Here is a 15,897-nt window from a genome sequence, read left to right as displayed (position 1 = left end):
CGTTCATTTTTCTTTTCGAAGGGAAATGGATTTAAGAGAACAGTCTATAAGGATTTTTGTCAGGTGAATGTCCCTCAAGGGGTGCACGGATGGATACGTTTTTGAGAGGAGCATTTAGAAAGAAAAGTCAATTCATTTCACACACGTCCACACTCTTTTGAAATAATTATTGGATGGTTGAGCAGTGAAAAAATATAAATGACAAAAAATTCTTGTTTGGGTTGCCCTTCAAAATTATCCCTTGCAAGTTTGGGTTAAGTTAGAGTCGATAACATAAGCCAACTGAAGATTGAGGCTCGGCAATGCATTTTTATAATAGGAAGTTTTCATAACTAGTTGACTGTTTTAATTGTGCAACCATAGAGCGAAAGGAGATGGGTTTAAAATGTTTTTTTCTTTGGTTTGAAGAAGGGGGCACGGCATCCCGCATTCATCAACGTGAACGTCGAGGAGACGAGATTAGTGTGCCAACGACCTCAGTGGAGGTTAATACGGGAGCGGGTTGCAAGTTTGTAACCCACGAAAAAAAAGATGAATTACTGGGATGACGTGCACGGATCGCGCTCATTGCTCATTTCTGTACTCGTTTTCAAACTTGGAATTTGAAGTGTAGGTATGAAGCACCTCTTGCTAAAGGTGCATTTGGAATAATTTTGAATGCATTAGTGTTGATTTTATTGATTGGATGACATGGGTCAATTGCGCAAAATTCATATTATTTAAAAGAGAAACAGGCATTCAAATGGTACTTCAAACTATCATAAGTGACTTATTGAAAATGGCTGCTAATGATCTTTGTTGCAAGGCTTCATGTCTCACTTAAATTTCCCCTGTGAATGCAGACATGATGGACACATTCAAGTTCAAACAAATTCATATCTACAAAAAAGGAGTAAAAGTCTGATTTATAATTTAAGCAAAAGCCACTCAGAAAAAAACACTGAAATATTTGATAGACAGTGACTACATTTGTCAAAGGAAAGCACATAATAATAATGTGTTTGTTTTTTCACCAGTGAATTCACAGTGGCTTCCTCTATCCATTTTATTTCCAGGTGGAGGCCATCCTTTCTTACTTTGGGTAATGTAAATAAACTTTAAAATAGCATTTGGCTATAACTGAAGCCCAGAGAGGACAAATTTCAAAGGTGGCAAAACAAATATTCGCTGTGTGATTCCTCAGCAACAGAGCTTCGGGCTAGGTGGGCAAATATCAGGAGTCTAATTAAGGGAATGACTTTTCACTGTCTGTCTGATGACAGCCAGGTTACAGGCCAATTTCAATTACCTGCAGAGCAAAGCCATGTTTGAATACCATTGAATTGAGGAATGGGCCGGTTTAGGGCTTTGCTGATGTGCATTAACCTCTTTATTCTCAGGAAATGGAGTGCGTAGAGGAAGTGAACTTTTCAAAAAGTGTGATAACTTGCAGATGAGTCGTGAAAAAGAAAAGATGAAAAGCATTAATAGAAATGTAAGGGTTGTGGCAAGGAGAGGAATCATTTGGAAAGACATTTTAATGACTTTCAGTAACCACTTGAGTCATAATACGATTAAATTACAGACACTTCAACACGCTTTCTCCTCCCTTTCAATTTTTAAGACAGATTTTTCACTCAAACCAAACAATAAAAGTGTTATCTTTCAAAAAAACTAGTGAAATGTTTTGAACCTTTCCATGTATAAGCAAAATAGTGTGCTCTCATTCCCTAAAAATCAACATTGGGGAAAATTGGAATGTGTTCCTGATTGTTTTTCCCGAAACAGTATTTGCCATTGATGATGATAGTAGCCCAATCCATTTAAACTGAGAGGACCAGCAGTGATAATTACCTGCCAGTCTCCCAGTTCTAAACAGAAAGCTCCGTAGCAGCCTGGCCAACATAAGCAAACTCTACACAGTAGAATGTTGGATTTGTTCTACACTCCAAGCTTGCCTTTGGGTATTAACAGGATAAAATTCCATCTTCTAATAAGCTCCATCAGATATTCACTGCTCCTAAAGAGCAGTGTACCCCATTAACGTTCCTACTGCAACACACCTGAGTTACATTGTCAACGAGCACAAAGGGCTTTGAATCCAAACGTTCCCTCCGGACAGTAAAATACTCCGCCAGCTCCAGGCTTGGATTTGTCTACGTCGCTCTTAAATAATACACCTAAAGAGCATTAAGGGAAAAGCAAAATGAGGAGTCGCCCTTCAGGAGAATGAAATAAGGCTCAATAGTCTAAATTAGGAACTCATTTCCATACATCAGCATTTTTTATTTTTATTTTTTGCAAGCGCTGCGGGGAGTGTTTACTTCATTATCTAAAAAAAAAACGGCTAGTGCTCTTGTTCCTTGATAACTCACAATGGAGAGGGGAAAAAAGAAGAAATGATTAAAAAAAAGAAGAATATCGAGAGAATTTAGGGCGAGGAGGTTTGATGGGGGAACACATGAGAGCGTGGGGGTCCTAACCTCAGGGGAAGGTGTTCAATCACGCAGGCATGGATCAGATTTCTGTGTAGGCTTAATTGGGTTTCCTCTTTTAATTATTTCTCCCACAAAAAAGAGCAAAAGAAAATTGCCAGAGAAACTTCTGCCCACTTTGTGTCACAAGGGATGGACTGTTCGCTGGGAGAGAATTCTGGCAAAAGGAGCGGAATCACATGCGTGGAAGTAGAAAGACAATAAAAAAAGTTTAAAAAATAAAAACGTCTCACTCCCGGGCCCATTTTCCGAATCGAATAACTTCCAAAAGATTTCCTTGGTTGTTAAAATTTCATAGTCTTCCTCCAAAGACGCAGCAACAGCGGTGTCTTTTAGATACTAGTTTAATCTTTTCTGTGACCATTTCTGTAAGTCAAAAAACAGATCAATTCACTAATCTGTTCCAATTCAATTCAGAGATGAACGAATGTCTCATCCGCCTCTCCCCGTCCAAATGGATTGGACATCTAACGCCGTCATGCATAAGCGTTAAAAAATTCATCATTCTTGTATGCAAGGTTTAAATAGTAAAATTCTATATGGCCCTCTGATGCATGACCTGCCAAAGCAGCAACTTAAAAAAAGAACATTCATTCTTTGTAAAGGACATAAAGCACATTGATTTATTACCTATTAACTTGAAATGTTCAATGTTCAATTAGGTGTTCTCCACCAATAAATCGGTGTCACTGTAGTGACAAAGTCAAACATCCGTTTTCTCCAATGGCTTTGCTCCCTGATAGCATATCACTCAGTGCTCTTCTTTTTTGGCAGTGAAACTTGAACCCTGGGAATTGAAGAAGGCTCGGAGATAAGGAAAAAAGGGCACCATCAGCACCTTTTACAAATCATCGGACAGTCTCATTTCAACCCAGGAAACATCAAAACCGAGGTATAGATGAAGTTATATTGATTAAAGCCAAAAGTACAGCCACTGCACAATTGGAGAGGAGAAGTTATAGAATTTGCATTTATCTTTTTAGCTGGAAATGATAAAAGAAGTAGGAAGCCGACAGACTACATTTCCATTTCCATTCTGTGGCTCGTGAGCAATTCCATTGTGATTCAAATTTCAGATGAAAAAATTGCCTACCAATGCGTTCGTATAAAAAAAAAAGTTTCAATTCTAAAAGGGTATTACAACATTGTCCCTTTAAATCAATTATCATAAAAATAACAAATGTGAGTGCTATATTTCTCTGGTTGTATAACAAAGACTAATTGTTGCTCAATAATTCAGGGAACTAAATTTCTAGGCAAGTTCAATAAACATATCAAAATGAGAAAACTGGTAAAACAACAAATTGTTTAGCAAATGCCTTTAAAGAGGAGTTTTGTTTTGCTGTTACCATTAGCTGTGATTGCTTTGCATTCCCCTCAATGGCCTGAGATCCCACTGTTCTCAACCTCAAGCTCACAATGCACTTCCAAACCAATTAGTCCACCCTCCGTCGCTAGAGGCCTCGCAATCCCTACGCGGAAACCCATACAGCTAACTAGTTCATTTATGTGCTACCATGACATGCACACAAACACACGCATAAAAACTCCAGTAATAGCAAAATATATGGAGCCATAATATTATCAGGGTGGCCTTTTTGCATTATCTTGTTGACTGTGCCGGCTATAATTCTTTGCGCGTATACTGGTGGTATTTTCTTCACTTGGAAAGGCTCAGATGTAACAATAAATCAGCAGAAACTGCAGACAGGAATAGGCACACAAAAAACCAGCATCCCATCTTTGGGTCGTTTCCAAGCTGTCACACAGCAAAAGTATGTGTCGAGATGGAAGGCGTTTGAAGTTCATTAGTGCACAAGCATGTCTGGATGTTGGAAAGAAAAGCTACGCATTGGGGCTTTTGTGTTTTGTGCTCCTCCTCACATTGCTTCTAATTCCACATCAATCATTGTAACATCGCAAAGCGCAGAGCAGGAAAAGCAAATAACACTAAAATGTAATATTTATAGAATGGTTTACGGCATGAAACGTGCAGGGGAAAAATATATCAACAAATGCCTGGAATAAGATATTGATTCCCATTTAATGTCGCAGAACATACAGAGGGGGCCTTGAGGGCTCATCTTGAGTTGAATGGGAAATTAGACATCTTCACTGCTCCCACTATGATGAATAAATTACAAATAATAAGGTGACAATTGAGACAAGTGAAGCTCTTTTCCAATATTTCTATTTTTTTTTCCTTGCCGTTTTGCGATCAGGAGTCTTTTCTTGTGCCAAGTGTGACTTTTCTAAAACCTTGGCTCTCCATTTCAACAATTCAGTTTTTTACTCATGGTTCTTGTTTCTATTTCTATATTCTAGAATTCTCATGTTTTTGTTTTATTGTCTGTCTTTAATACTTACTATAGAATATGCTGGTTTCTCTGGGCTGTGATCTAAATGTGTGTAGGTTCAAAGATGAACTATTCTATTTCTGTGCACCTGGAGTATATTGCTTAGTTTTTTTTGGATTTGCCAATATTACTACATATCTGTGCTATTTCATTTCTATATCTGATTCTGTACCTTTTTGGCTTCTAGCTTCCATTGCACTCGTAATATATTTTGTGTTTGCTTTTATGTTTATCTTTTTGCCTGTATTGGCAAATTTTTATTTTTTTTCTCCATCTTTAGCTAATACTTTCTTGCATTTCCATCCCAACATGCAGTTCCTAATATTGGACTGTTTGCCAGTCAATCGTACGTCACAATAAAATGGATAACATTTCACCCTCGCAATCACATCCCCAACGAGTGGGAATCGAACCCATACTGCCAGCACCGAGTCAGGCAGAAAAACCATTGTAAAATAAATCGTTCGTGTAAAATAAAGCAATATACAGTAAAATCTACTGCATCTCTTTGCTCTCCACATGCGTAGCCATCTCATTTAAAGCTTGTGGTTGTGTGGTTCATTGCCATGATCCGCTACAGACAAGCAGTTTGCCGCAAACAAATCCCATCTGGTCTTATTGGAGCCCCGTGTCAAACACCTTAATGGTCCTCAGACATGTTGATTAGTTGGTATCGCCACACTTGAATGGATCCAATGAATGGACCAAAGGGATTCAGCAATGCTTGTACGAGAGACATAACACATGTCGTGTTAATCGAGGTGCCAATTATGTTGCCAAAATGTCAGGTCAAAAATTATAACAAGAGATTGACAATGAATCAATATCATGTTATAACTGACCAGTTAACTATTCGCTTCAACCACTGTGACAGAGGAGATCACATCTTATCATTCTCATACGATTGCCGAGCAGCATTGAGAGCGCACAAGAACACCCTTCAGAATGGCCATTGCCAATATTTATAGCGACCAGTCTTTAAATCACGCTGTGACCTTCAAACGTGGCGCAGAGAATTAGGAATGTACTCTAGATGCGCCCTGGTAACACTTATCAGAAGACCTCCAAGTAATAAATGTGAAACTATACAAAACCTCCATAGTATCAAAGGCTATCTCCGCTGTCCGTGTGTATGTGATAGACTCTTCAAGGACCATTTTTTTTTTTCCCACTTCCGTGCACCTCCCTGGATACAAGCTCGTTATGTGGTCTTGTTTTTATTGCCGTAAAATACAACCAAATACCACTGTCCCGCGATGAGTGCATCTAAATAAGATTTAGTGCAGTAATTAGCAGTGCATTGAACGCCGACACTATTCTTGCATCCCTTTCTATTAGGTTGCTATTGTGCATTTATTTGAAAGACCTTCGAGTGAAGCGCAAAATGTCAACTAGGTAATTTTTACATCACTAGTAGTAGTCACAACTAGCTGTCAACAGGTGCCATTTAAAATTTAAACATTTGGAAATAAATGCTTAAAGAGTTTTTCATTCTTCTACCATGTATGAATGCTACTTCCTGATTACCAGATGGCAACATTGAAGTGATTGTGTTTATCACAATAGGCATTTAGTGCATATTTAGTCAATGAATAATGCATTGAGTGTGCCTTTGCTTTTTAACTGTTGTGAGACGGAAATGGAAGAGGGTGCATTTTAAACAGCTATTATTCTCATAGAGGATAAAGGCTGACTTTGTCACCCTTGTAATGGGAGGGAATTTTATATAGATAGTGGCAATGTACATCCTGAAGTGATTTTAACCTTTTGTTGGGTATTCTGTATATTGATAAACAACTATTCATGAATAGAATACATAGTGTTCATTTTATCTAACAGGGTTTACCATCAAGCGCCTGTATACTTTATCTTATTAGTTGACTATGATAGGAAAATTTACATTCAAGAAGAAAATTATGATCTTCTTGACAGCATAGACAAAGACAAGGTAGAAAATTTTAAATCATGTTATGCTGGAACATCACTAAGCAACAAGATTCAATTAAGAAATATTGTAAATACATTTCAAGTTCCTGAAAGGTTTTCATCATTATTAACAATTAGCTATAATGGACATAGGAATCTTGACAGCATCCAACAGGACATATTGCATGCTGAAAATTACTATTTAATTTACAAATTTTCCACAGTTTAATTTGCCAATAACAAAGGATAAAAGTCTGTTTGTTGAGTCACTGAAAACATCAGAGGATTGGCTTAAGGTGTAGTTACTCTATAACGACAAATTGGTCATCAATTACAGAGATAAAATGAAAAATGCAATATTATGACCAATATTAAAATACTAGATCAAAATGCCAACTTCTTATTTAAGCACTTATTGCACACATTTTATTAAGCATAGTAGCATCACACTGTAAGATGGAGGTAATAATCAAGTGTGTAACCTATAGACTATAATATTTTTCCAATTGATTAATCAGCGCCGCTAAAATAAATAAATGACCTCTAAGAATCAATAGATAGCACATGCTATATTGGCAACAAGTTTAAAAAACAAGAATTACGGAGAAGTAAGACTACAAAGTTACTGTCCACCAGAACAAGAAAATCATCAGCTACTTAAATAGCAACCTAACAGGGTCCCAGTCTGCAAAAAACACATTTATATGAATTCACAATTGTATCAGTATGTGTGCACGTGCTTACTACCCACTTGAGGGTTTAATCATTCTGCCACATTGCCACGATGACCGAGTGTTTCTGACACTAAGGGCAATTTAAAGTGTTGTTAACCCAAGCATATTTTTTTGCAGGTGGGAGGAAATTTGAGTACCCCAAGAAGCTCTCGGCTACCAGGCATATGTCACACCGGTAGAGGCAGCAGAGAGGTTAGCTGTTCCAATAAATTACACACCTTGCACAGCTCATCTTGCAGACTGCTGACATGTTGTCAGTTAAAGCTGTCAAGATGAGTGTTGTTTCTCCAAAGTGTAATATCTAAGTAAAATTGCATGGAAGGAAGAGGTGGGTTGAATTCTAAGCAGTAGCTCAAACCGCATTTTAAAAAAAAAGGCCTCCCCGCTCTCTAGTTTTAGTTAAGTAATGCTGATCACAGGGCACCACACTGTGGACACATGAAGCCTGGAGGCATGTTCCCCAGGGAGGTGAGCGAGATCTTATTCCAGCGCTCCCTTTCTGGCTCCAAATTGCAATGCCTGTGGGGGGTGTGATTGGCTGCAATTAGAGAGCGTGAATTTACTCAACCTGCAGTTGGAGCCAGCATGGATATATAATATATATAGAGAGAATATCTACTAAAGTTACACATTATACTTACTTCTCATTACCGATAAGGCAGTCACTGCAAGTACGTAGGCTGTCCATTTTCTCAGTGTGCCAATTCTGCAACCATTTTAATTGATTGCACATAGAAAAAAATGGTCTTTTCTTTTTCCATACCCAATCTCCTCGGACAACGACTATCGTTCCCTCATTATCTTACATTGATTCTAATAAAGGACTATACAGCGAGACGCTCAGGGCTCCACTGTCCAGCATCATCCAGCTACTCGCTTTTTAATTCAAGCACAATAGATGATCCCTATTGGTTTTCAATCCAAATCCATTGCCTGTTTCTGTGTAACGTACCCTCCATTGATATCACGTGAAGAATACCAAATTTCCCTCCCATTTCTGTGATGACTCCATCTTTCCTCAACTAATGTTAAATACCCAAGTTGTAGGGCTGCTAAAGTGGCAGTCTAGGACATAAATTATTGCCACCACAGCTGCTTTTGCAGAATTTCTAAATTAATCCCATAAACTCTCCTTGCCTTTTTAACAACTCAGGCTAAATTTAGTTCTCCTAACATAACAAAAATCTCTCTGTCAAGTCTAGTTTCTTAAAATGTGCTACAAAAGTCTTATGCTGCGGATTAAGTAAACTTTTTGGGGGTTTGAAGTGTTGAAAGGAAAGTCAAAATCTTTATTATGGGCAGAAAGAATCTGATCTAACTGGAAAAAAACAGACAATTTTTTTTCTTTGTGTAATTGTGGTGAAAAAAATGTAATTATACCCAATATTTCATGGAATTTTGGCCACCTGACATGGGGCCAGAATATTTTAGCTAATCAAATAGATTCATTCATTCATTTGATTCATTATGTGGTTTATCCAGTTCTGACAGCACACACTAAATTAATATTCACTCACAAATCATAGACAAAAGCCTCTCGGATTGTTCGTTGCAGTGACTAGTTTTTTTCGTGCATTAGCAGGAGAGACACAGAGGAGAGGATAGTTGAATAAATGTTCACCACATGAATTTTTCATCTGCCTGCAGCTGTTTTTATAACCTTTTCTCGGGACAACCATTGTGCCTCGGAGACCTTGGCGCATCAATGTTAGCATCACCAGCAGTGGGTTGAAGCTCTTTTGTTTTTATTGTTGGTGGAGGCGGAAGGACCATGTCTTATTGTTTAAACAGCGAAACCTTTGAAGCGGGGATTTTTAAACGTAATTCGATCCAAGGAATGTCTCCTTAAAATGACAAAGATAACTACCTCTGGTACACGTAAATGCCACAGCAATTAAGGTTTCTATTTTAGAGAAAACGGTTGCAAGTCCTGTAATGAGAATGAATATCATTTCAAAATATAACAAACTCTGTTGGTAGCCTCTCACAGCCAATAATGAGTGAACCTCATGGGTTGTCGGTGGCATTCAATGAGTTAAAAGAATGCCCTTAAAGGTTTAAATCATTCAAATATCTAATTTCTCTTCACAGTGTGACAGGGCTGGCCGAGGATGACATTTTAACATCTGATTGGTTGGTAGGGCAAGCAAAGTTAAGTACTAAAACACATCTAAAGTGATTAACTGACAATTAGTTTAGTATAGTATTTGCATCTCTATTAAACTAATTGTGTTGTGATAAAACTTTTGGTTTCTCTGTATTATTATACAGAAATTGATTGCGCACTGCTAAGCATGATGGATAATAAATCAGAATCTCATTAGAGTTTTTAATTGACCCACATAATAGAACAGCTAAGTGTCATTTCTTTATTTTGTTTTTATGGTGTGCCTATTCTCTTATGCTACGATGGTGCACAAAATGCATCCTGCCACTGTCTGGCTTTTCAATTTAAGACCAAATACAACATGTAAACAGTCACTTACAGAGCCTTCAATGTCAGGCTTCTCTATACTTGGTTGGCCTTGTCATTTTATAATCTTGTTAGGCCACTGCGGTCAACTGTCTGCCTTTTATTTATCTGCCCTTGCACAAGAACCAAAAGTGATTGTCTTGTTATCTGCCGCTTTCAAATGGTGAAAAAAAAACTTTACCTCTTCATTTTACGTACAAATTATGATTTAAAAAAATATATATATTCATACGGCCACTTATTTAACACGTTGGTTGCCATTCATGGTGATAAAAGTCAAATCAATTTTGATGTGAATAGGAAAATGAATGTTCCTTCAATTGCCAAGTGTCCAATAATTTCTTTTAATGACTAAAAATATTCCCGTAATATTAAAGGTTCTAAAAGTCTAAACTTTTCACTGTCGTGACCAATATCTCCTCTAAAGTTTAATAACATTACTATTCCTGAAAAATTTGAGATCTGACAACAATCAGACTTGGAAGAACAGATTTTTGGCCTTAGATGTTTTACATTGTGTTTGGGGACAAAACAGACGTGTGTTATGTTGAACTGTCACCGCTGGCAGGCTTCCCATCTTGGGAATTTGGTGGGGGTGACTGGGGCTTAGCGAAAGAAAGCGTATTCCCCGAGAAACCGCCCAAGCCTTGGTTTGTGCCAATTCGTGTCCCAGTGCAGCTGCTGGTGCATGATGGCCAATGGAAAATATCCATCTTCTCTTATGCTATCTCCTCATCCCCCTTGCGAAAAGTAGTATGACCTGAATACAGATCCGAATGAATAATATTCGCACTGTAGGGCAGTTTTTAGAGTGTGTATTCATTAAAATGCATTCATTCATTCATTTTTAACCCCTAAAGGTGACATTTGGGACTTTGAAGGACTGCAGCATCATAATCTGGTTTGAGAGTGAGTGGGCACGTGGACTGAAAAGTGAGGGGTGGAGAACACCGTGAATAGGAGAAAAACAAGCATAAAAAATAACTTATGAGCCGCAGCCCCAGATTCACAATCATACTGGGAATCACAACATGTTTTAATAATTCAGGATGAAGGGAAAAAGTCTGCAGTGAGCGAGGGAAGCCAGTGAAATGACAGGGTGGAGAGAAAGAATCCAACGAGCACTCTGTGTGCCAAATCTTTCATATGTAGGGAGGGCCTTTAAGAGCGGTGTGGTACAAGGCTAAGCTATTCATCAGTTGGGCAGCACGGGATGATTTGAGCACAAAGAATCCATCTGCTTCTTGTTGTTTACGACCTTGACTTCCTCAGACGCTATTAAGTGGGTAGTCTACCTTTCTTACAGTGCAGCTTTTACCTTTTATGCATGTCTTACATCATGTCCTGCCGCTTCCACGTAGATTTGCCATGTATAGGAAGCATTTGACTCAATTTTATCGCCTTTGTTTTTGGCAATCTTAAGGAAGCGATAGGTCTGTGAAGGCACCTTTCACAATTTCAAAGTTAGGAAATCATGCAACACAATTTTAGATGGAGCAGACTCAATAGAAATATGCCATTATTGATTTTTATGATTATCATCCTAGCATATTAATTCAGCTTTTGGCACCACAGTTGTGACTAAACCCACTTAATCCACTCCCTAAAACCACATCCAATTATAAAAACGATCCATACTACACAATAAAGAAAAAACAGCACACAGTCCAATCCATTTTGATCTAGTAAGACAAGACAAAAACAAGCAGAATAAATAAACTAAATCTCCAGGGATGCCAATTATCTTATACAAATATGAACTTTTGAAATACTGGCCTGTTTCTGACAAGAAAACTTCAAGAGTCAGACGATTATAACCATTTCGGCTGATTTTTCATGGTTCCTTTCATGATTTTATATATACAGACTACCAAATTACAGTTTTTATTCTAATATTATTGAAATAAAATTGTGTATTTTAATAACCTTCAGGTTTTTTTTAACTTACAGTACAAGAATAGGTTTCTTTCGCCTACTTTACTAATTTGTGGGCAACAAAATAAAAACATTTTTGTAAAAAGTTAGACTTTACAATAGAAAACAAGTCGAGTGCGAGCAAATTTTCCAAATATAAGCAAAATCCAATCGTTCTTACTTGTCTTGTTTGAGTGTCTTGACGTCTCGATAGTGGGCATACGTGGATCTCGCGTCAAGAGAATCCCCCAGCTGCCCACCTGCTGCTCATCCTCATAGTCTCCAGTGATTGAATTTTGGATAGAAGTGCAAAAATGTTATGTTATTGTTTTCTTCAATATGGTGTATCTCTGGCTGGCAATTTTATTATGTCTAGAGTTCAACCCTGGCAGTAAATAATTGTTTTTATACTTTTAATTTCTGCATGCATTAACTTGAATGCCAACCATTTTTTTATAAGAAGAGCACGTTCATGTTACAAGGTCGGTGGAGGAAAAAATATATATATTCTGGACAGAATATTCTATATTTTCACATTCAAGCAAGAAAAAACTTCAATTGATGCATTGCAAATATTTCTGCTGAAACAAGCTGCATCTGACTGCAATCAACTAATTACACTTTCACGAGGCAAGATGTAAACAAGTATCCTCTTGTTTGGTAGGAATAAAATCCGGCACCCATTTGGCTCTTTGTGGAATAGTGTGGACACCCTTGGCCTAATATATCATGTCAAAGTGGAATTCATTTTCTTGACATTTATTTCCAAGCACTGGTGACATTCAGGTGTACGGTTTTCATTATGTCCTAATTTTCCCCTTTCTGCCTCCTCACTAAATTGCAGAAAAGCTTAGTAACTGAAGTTTGAGTGAGTTTTTTCATTCATTCATTCATTTTCTGAACCACTTATCCTCACAAGGGTCAGAAGGGGTGCTGGAGCCTATCCCAGGGCACGAGGAGACGGACAACCATACCTAAGGGCAATTTAAAGTTTGAGTTTGATTTATTTAAAAAGGGACAATACATATTAGTGAACATATACATGTAAATATGTAAGATTATAGCCAAAGGCAAATTTCAATTTTTAGTCCCTTGTGCAGATTGATGTTTATAAAATCAATAAGGCAATTAGGCAGGAAGAAATATATCATAGGTTTAAGCAGTGCTGAGGAAAATCTCGTGCTGGCATTGGCCAGTTTTCACATTCGGGCTCATGCTTGGCTTCGTTTTACATTGCTGTGTGGATTTTGTATGTGGAGTTGCATTCTAATGGAATCAGCTTGGGAATGAATTCATTAATTTACTTGCTCTACTTCATGCCAACCCCGACCTAAACCACATCTCATTATATTGCACTAATTTTCATTCCTTACCCGAGGCAACAAGGTATGAGCAGAAGGAGGTGGGGGGGATAACAACCTTCCCCCGAATATACCAAAAAAATATTTGGCAATTAGCATGAGTCCTTGTGATTTCCCCACTCTTGCCAACCATTCTAATTTACATTAATTATTCGCGATTGAGTGTATGCCAGATAGTCTAGAAAAGGAAGAAGCTACTGAGGTGAGATCTTTGTGGTATTATACCACTTAACATTGTATCTTTTTTTTTTATCTTTTAGCTTGTTGCAAGTGACTAATACTGGCATCATCCTACAATGTTTGTTAATGGCATCAATGTGGAGTAATTACTGGATGATTCCTTTCGGTTGGCACAACACGCTTCTCTGTAATGGAGCCATAGAAAACAAAAACAGGTAAAGTGGATTGCACTACTCAGGTGTCTCAGTACAACCAACTTCAACATGATGTGGTGAATTTACACACCAATATAAATTACAGTTACACATAGTTTCATTTACATCTTCATAATTGCTCATATAAAGTATATTTAAATAAAACCTCTTATTAGAAGTTAAACCAGTGTACCTATTAAAGTGACAGTTGAAACATAAACTGAGCACTGTTTAAATGAACCAAGAATGCATAATTTTTATAATCTCACTTTTCCCCTTAATCTGCATTGATTTTATCAATAATTTGTTTTAATTAAATGATATTCTAATTATTTTTCTTATTTTCATTTACATAATTTCTACTAAAAATATAGTAATTGCCATTAAATAACACTTTCAAAGTTTCATTTGTAATTTTTAGGTATTTGACTAACATGAAAATTAAAGTGTTACTGAAAACAGATTCATTGATATGGGGGAAATTTTAAAAACTGACAATAACAAAGTCTTCACAATGCATTTTTGTCTGTTATGTTAATCATACTATTATATCGACAGATGTCACCATATTTTCATCAATGCCAACATTTATTCACTGACTTAGTGTTCAAGCTTCACCATGTAGCTAATGTTGTGTGCAATATTCTTGAGTTGATGTGTCTTTGACGCGCCTGCAGGTTTCTCATTACAGACCTCCATTCACTCTAAAAAGAAGCGATCATTTTTATCTACTTTCAACAATACACCCGGAGCTAAACCTTAGTCCCTGAAAATGTTTACAACACAGCCGGGACCCAAAAAGCTGACAACAAGCCTCTTTGCAGCACTAACCTGAATTGCACTACAAGGTTGTATCCTACCATCACTCCCAGTCAAAATGGATTGAATGGGTGAAAAATTGGAATGCTTAGAGCAAATAACTATTTTTGGTAGTTTAACAAAAACAAACAAACTGAGAAGACATTTAAAAAAAGGTTAAATGGAGAGCACTAAGTAACTACTTTGCAACAAGGCTTACTTTTCAATTGTGCACAGTACAACTACAAATATATAACTATATGCTGTATAGTTGTTTCGTAACCATCGTACAGACAATGATATTATACAGTGGGATAGGAGGGTCATAATGAACGACTAGTGGCTGTCCGGCACACACCTGCTGGGTGAGAGGCAGTGCGGAAAAGAAGGCTGCTGCATTCAAATATGCAAAGAGGGAAAAACAGTGTTTGTGTGTGTCTGCATTTGCATGCAGACAGTGCTGAGTGTTCCCACACAGTGACAAGAGTCATTCCGTTTAGCGGGATAGTATTGTCATCCCGGTGTCAGAACCTACTTAAAAGTATGCATGGAAATGTTGTGTGTATGAGTGTCATTTGCACTTGCAGAATGCATTTTCACTCATTCCAATACCTTGCTAACCAGAAAGAGATTTCACAACTGATTGCATTGTGCCGTATTTTGAAAGCAATTGTGTACCGGTATTGAAAGAGTGTAAATTGCCTTCAGTTTTTTTGCAGAAGATGCAGAGCAGAAAAAAAGTTTTCTCCACTGTGCACTTGTGTTATCTGTAAAATTTGGGGTTTAACAACATTTTCGCATTGAGTATAGCACGATGTTAAAAAATGTTGCTCAAGGATAACTCAGGATGTTTGGGATGTAAAGAGGTCAAATGAGGGTGTTTGTGTTTACCTATTGCTATTTTTCCATTAAATGTTTGGAACACTCCAAGAATAGTCAGCGGAATACTTTACATTTGCATTAAACAAAATGTATGGGATAATGACTGATTTTAACTTATGATTGGTCGCTGTCAAAGAATGATGGAAGTGACAGTTATTTTTATTTTCAGAACTTTGGATGGCATTTTACTGGGTTTGCATGACAATGTGCATTAAAAGTGCCCAGAATGTATTTTTTCAAGCTAACCCTCTTGTTATAACAAGACTTTAAACAACATTTTGAAAATGTCCTATTTTATTTACTGCTTGAACTCCAAAGAGTGTCCTTTTCTGAGAAATGAGAGTAGTCCAAGTTATATTTGTAATTTTTGCAGCAGCTTTCCCAGAATTCGGCTTGCAGTGGCAATGGTTTTATATATTTCAAGGACCATTATATTACCGATGTCACCCATAGGAGTCATTTATTGTATTTCCTTTGGTGTATAGTCAAAAGACGCACAAGGATAAAAAGAGGAAGACGACAGTGCTATTGCGGCATAGTAGTAGCGATATAATGTCCCCACTTTATGTTGTACTTCATCGTTTGAGCCCTCTTTATTGTCTGT

General features: G+C 37.4%; 2 protein-coding genes across 2 annotated transcripts in view; one reads left to right on the top strand and one right to left on the bottom strand.

The window, feature by feature from the left end:
- dph1 (diphthamide biosynthesis 1) overlaps positions 1-15,897 on the top strand; it is a 155,624-nt gene that overhangs the window by 74,347 nt on the left and 65,380 nt on the right. Inside the window, exons 5-6 of the mRNA XM_077611089.1 lie at positions 3,249-3,366; positions 7,609-7,683. The gene's annotated coding sequence lies outside the window, so the exon portion shown is untranslated. The remainder of the gene's footprint in view (positions 1-3,248; positions 3,367-7,608; positions 7,684-15,897) is intronic.
- The window catches only part of rtn4rl1b (reticulon 4 receptor-like 1b), an 89,415-nt gene that overhangs the window by 63,262 nt on the left and 10,256 nt on the right, over positions 1-15,897 (bottom strand). The window lies entirely within an intron of this gene.

Source organism: Stigmatopora argus, chromosome 10, assembly GCF_051989625.1.
Source record: "Stigmatopora argus isolate UIUO_Sarg chromosome 10, RoL_Sarg_1.0, whole genome shotgun sequence".
Classification (NCBI taxonomy): domain Eukaryota; kingdom Metazoa; phylum Chordata; class Actinopteri; order Syngnathiformes; family Syngnathidae; genus Stigmatopora; species Stigmatopora argus.
The sequence above is the reverse complement of the archived record's forward strand: the minus strand, read 5'-3'. Positions and strand labels throughout refer to the sequence as shown.